Here is a 5,636-nt window from a genome sequence, read left to right on the forward strand (position 1 = left end):
ATTTACTATATTAGTTCATTTTCATGCTGCTGATACAGAGATACCTGAGGCTAGGTAATGTACAAAAGAAAGAGGTTTAATTGGACTTACAGTTCCACATGGCTGGGGAGGCCTCACGATAATGGCAGAAGGCAAGGAGGGGCAAGTCACATTTTATGTGGATGGCAGCAGGGCAAAAAAAAAAACAAAACAAACAAACAAACAAAAAAAAACAAACCTTGTGCAGAGAAGCTCCCGTGTTTTAAAACCATCAGAGCTTGTGAGACCCATTTGCAATCACGAGAACAGCATGGGAAAGACCTACCATCGTGATTCTATCATTGCCCACCAGTCCCTCTCACAACACGTGGGAATTGTGGGAGTTACATGATGAGATTTGGGTGGGGACACAGCGAAACCATATCAAGTACAATGTACATTATTATTCCAGTCATGGATACACTAAAAACCCTGACTTCACTACTAAGTAATACATTCATGTAACAAAATTACACTGGTACCCTATACATTTATACAAATAAAATAAAATTTAAAAAAGAATCACAAAAATTTGGATTACAGTGGTAAATATGGCAGATTATATTTTCAAAAAGTCACCACAAGAATATAATTCATCACACTTCTTCTTACAATGTGATGTTGATAAATCTCCATCAAGAGATGGGATTGATGTTCTCTCTCCTTGAATCTAGGTTAGCCCATGACTACAAAGAAGTGACATTTTGTGTCTTTTGAGGCTAGGTTATAAAAGATATGGTGTTCATCAGTCTCTCTCTCTCTCTCTCTCATTTTCTCTCTCTCTCTTTCTCTCACTCTCTCTTTCTATCTAGACAGAGCAATAGTCACTCTTGGAACACAGTCACCACGTCATGAAGAATACCAGGTCACTTGGAGAAATCATATGTAGACGTTCCAGCTAACAGCCAACATCAACCAGCTAAAGTCCTAGCCAATATCCAGTTTCAACTACCAGACATGTGAGTGAGCAAGCATTCACATGTGTCCAGTTCTCAGTCATCAAGTCACCCTTACCCTTAAATTATCCAACTGAGGCCCCAGATGTACTATAGCTGAAAAAAATATGCCATCTGTGTCTTGTTCAGAATATGTGAGTGGCTTGGTGGGTATTGCAGCTCATGCCTGTAATCCCAGCACTTTGAAAGGCTGAGATGGGAGGATCTCTGGAGCTCAGAAGTTTGAGATCAGTCTGGACAACAAAGGGAGACTTTGTCTCTAAAAAAATAAAAATAAAAATAATTAACCAAGTGTGGTGGTGTGTACATGTGGTCCCCAGCTACTCAGGAGGCTGAGTTGGGAGGATTGTTTGAGCCTGAGAGATTGATGACTCAGTGAGCCACAATTGTACCACTGCACTTCAGCCTAGGTGACAGAGCAAGACTGTCTCAAAAGAAAAAGAAAGAATATGTGAACATAATAAATAGTTGTTTTACACAACTAAATTTTAGGGTGATTTTGTTACATAGCCATAGATAACTAGAAAAGTAAACGTCTAAAATTGGACTTTATTGTGAACAATTATCCCATAGTTCACAAAGTGTTGTCTATTATGATGATTTGACAAAAAGAGGCATGAAACTATCAAAGATTACATACAATTTTCAAACTCATAATATAGATTAAGATTTTTTACTATTTAATGAACAATAATTATATGCCTGTGATATAGATGAATAAAATGCATTCAGAACAATGGGACAGGTGACTAGCTCCATATAGAATTATGAGGGAGTCTTGAGGTAGTATTCTACTAAATTATTAAATATAAAAAAACTCAATGCTTACAAGAACACAATGAAATAAGTACATTCATGGATTACTGAAAACACTGTAAACTATAGCAAGCAATCCTCTTAGTAATAAGTCAAAACATAGCAAAATTCATAAAGAAAGTCATACCAATTTATCCAGTTATTATTTTACTAAATATTTACCCCCCAAAATGAGAGAGAGATGAGAGATAGAGACACAGGCAATGAGATGTTAATTGCAGCATTATTGTTAGAAACAAACAACAGAAATGCCCAATAATGGGAGAGAAATAAGGTACATTTAAATAATGAATTATAGCCATTCAAATAATAATGACAAAAACTGTATAGAATCATGAAGAAATGTTTACAGTGTTTTAAGTGAAAGAATATAAATAGCAGGTACCCCATCATTACAATTACAGAATATATATACTCACATTTATTAGAGCTAGATGAGGAAATGTCAGAAAGAAAAATGAACAGAATAGAGAGCCATCCAAGAAAAGCTTTATGTATACATGGGGATCAATTATATGGTTTAAGTCACTTTAAACCAGTGGGGAAAGAATGAACTTATCAAAAAAATGGTATTGGCTGTCTGTTGCACTCAATATTAAAAAGACGGATGATAGATTTTTAATTTTGTTTTCTTGAGATAACAGTCTTGCCCTGTCATCCTGGCTGGAGGGCAGTGGCACAAAGTCTGCTCATTGCAACCCCCGCCTCCCGAGCTCAAGCAATCCTCCCACTTCAGCCTCGCGAGTAGCTGGGACTACAGGCAGGCACCACCAGGCCTGGCTAATTTTTGTATTTTTAGTAGAGTTGGGGTTTTACCCCAGGCTGCTCTGAAACTTATGGGCTCAAGAAATTGGCCTGCTTCGGCCTCCCAAAGTGCTGGGATTACAGGCATACGCCCACGTGCCCGGCCCAGATAGATATATATTTTTAAAATCAATCAAAACTATCTTTTTATACATAGTTTGAGATACATATCTAATTGTATTTACTACAAGGAATAGAAAAGTAGAAGTATAAAATGCAAAAGACTATTTTTATAATTTTTGGATAAGAATACCTTAAACAAATCAGAAAACTAGAAACCGAAAAGGAAAAGACTAACAGATTTGACTATATTAATATGTGAAACTTGTTTCTGGTAAGGGATAACATAAACAAAAATAAAAGAAAGGTGACAGACATGAAGAACATACTTATTACATATAAAATAACAAGGGAAAAATGACCATACTACATAAAGAGTATCTACAAATCATGGGAAAAGCAACATCTCGGCAGAGGACATAAAAAGATATTTCATGGAAAAAATGCGATTATCCAATAGTATGCAAATTAAAATACAGTACACCTTGCTGCTAATAATGAAGATAATTAAAATCGAAATGACACAATTTTTACTCATTTTTACTCATAGAGAAAATGGACTTACTGACATTAAGTAGTGTTTGCAAGTGTTCAAAGAAAGACACTCATACACTGTTGGAGGATGTCTAATTTGGCACAGGCAGTATCTATACAAATTTCTAATATGCTTTTTGATCCCAACATTGCACTCACAGGATTCTAGCTTGGTAAAATATTCTAACTTGTGCATAAAAATGGGTATTTGGCTGGGCATAGTGGCTCACACCTGTAATCCTTGCACTTTGGGAGGCCAAGGTGGGTGTATCACTTGAGGTCAGGAGTTCGAGAACAGCTTGGCCAACATGACAAAACCTTGTCTCTACTAAAAATACAAAAATTAGCTGGGTGTGGTGGCACATGCCTGTAATCCCAGTTACTTGGGAGGCTGAGGCAGGGGAATCACTTGAACTCTGGGGGTGGAGGTTGCAGTGAGCCAGGATTGTGCCACTGCATTCCAGCCTGGGAGACAGAGTGAGACCCCATCTCAAAAAAAAAAAAAAAAAAAAAGATGGGTGTTTATTATAGATATACACACACAAACACGAAGGAAATAGCTTAACTGTCCATTTTAAAATAATCGACTGCACAGCTATTCAAGATCTCCAAGACATGTTGTTCACAAAAACAAAAAAAAAGTTGTCCAATAAAATATTTGATTACTATATATTTAGAAAACATTGCATGCCTTAAACCCGTGTATATAAATACATATTAAAAGATCCTCAAGAAGAAGTATCAAACTAATAATCATGTTTACCTCTTAGAAAGGAAAATTAGTTTAATTGAAGAAGGTGAGTATAAAATGGAATTTTAGCATTCTACTTTATATATTTTGGTACATATAAACTTTTACTATCAAGCACATATTTATGTAGTAAAGCAATGAAACAAAAAATGAAAGTCAAGAAGCAAATGTATTATAAAGATATCTATAAATTATCTTTAATAACAATCATTAGGTAAAGGCATTATTATAAGCAAGTTTCAAGCTCTTTTATAAACACTGTATTATCCCACTTTATCTTCACAACAATTCTGTGAGGTACAGAAGTAGGTATATATTATTATTCTTATTTTGTAGTTGAAGATACATTCTTAGAGAAGTTAAGTAATTTGCCATACTTCGTATTACTGCATTTACTGAAAATGCAGCCTCTTTCTTCCTTGTGAGACAGAGGCAGATGTAATGAGTTTGTCTTATAAGTGTGGTATATGAAAGTTCAAAAACACACACAGATAGGCATGTAGCTATAGCCTTCTTTGCAGAGTTTGCAGAGTTATAATAATACCATAGACTGAGAATTGTGAAGAAAATCAAGATAATTAGAACTATTTTAAGGTTATGATATAATCAAATAAAATATGAATGTACTTTACAAACAGGAAAATGCTATGCAAATAGAAGTTATTACAGTGGTCTCTGTTGAGTAGCAGATAGCTTAGCAGAACTAGAAACCCTGAGTAGAATTCTGGCTCTAATACTTCCCAAGCACATTTCTGTAAAATTCAGCTAACATTCTTTCTTTCCCATCCCATATTCCTACCTTATGTGCATATAACTACACATACATACATATAGGAATATGAGAAATAAGTGAGATGATACATATAAAGGCATCTAGTATAGTGCCTGGCAAGTTATACATGCTCTATGGATACAAGTTCTATATGAAATTCATTTAAAAAAAAAAAAAAAGACATATAGCATAGGTCAGACCAAAGCAAAGCAGAGGACTGAGCATTGCTAAAATGTTGGTGGTAATTGAAGACCCAACTGCCTCTAGTTTTTTCTGGTGACCTTGGAAATATGTTAAAAAAATATCAACAGACTGAGCTATCTGAAATAATTTTTAGAGAAAAGCTGTCTTTGTGTTTGAGAATATTTAATCATTTCAGACAATGATCTCTATGATTGTGATTTAATCTAGCAACCGTCACTTTTGCATTGAGTAAATTAATTTGTCTCCCTTTGATCACGGCTCCTAAACTACACAGCTGTGGACATGTTGCCTTCCTTCTTTGATTCATTAAAATTACTTTCACATTCACGGTATTTTCATGACTGCTTGATATATTGCTCCAAGCATTGGTAAGTGGATAAAGAATTTCTGGCAGGTTGGGAAGGATGAATTTGTCCTGCAAGATATTACATCTTGATGTATTGCTATTGAATCACCTGGAAAGTGTTGAATGAACTGTTGAGCTTTGGTACCTATTTTCAGTGTCTAATGTTGGGTATCTAATGTACATCACACTTATGTGGTATACATAAATATAAATAAACATAAATATAATATATAATATAGGGTCGGGCGCGGTGGCTCAAGTCTGTAATCCCAGCACTTTGGGAGGCCGAGACGGGCGAATCATGAGGTCAGGAGATCGAGACCATCCTGGCTAACACGGTGAAACCCCGTCTCTACTAAAAAATACAAAAAACTA

Source organism: Mandrillus leucophaeus, unplaced genomic scaffold, assembly GCF_000951045.1.
Source record: "Mandrillus leucophaeus isolate KB7577 unplaced genomic scaffold, Mleu.le_1.0 Scaffold643, whole genome shotgun sequence".
NCBI classification, from domain to species: Eukaryota; Metazoa; Chordata; class Mammalia; order Primates; family Cercopithecidae; genus Mandrillus; species Mandrillus leucophaeus.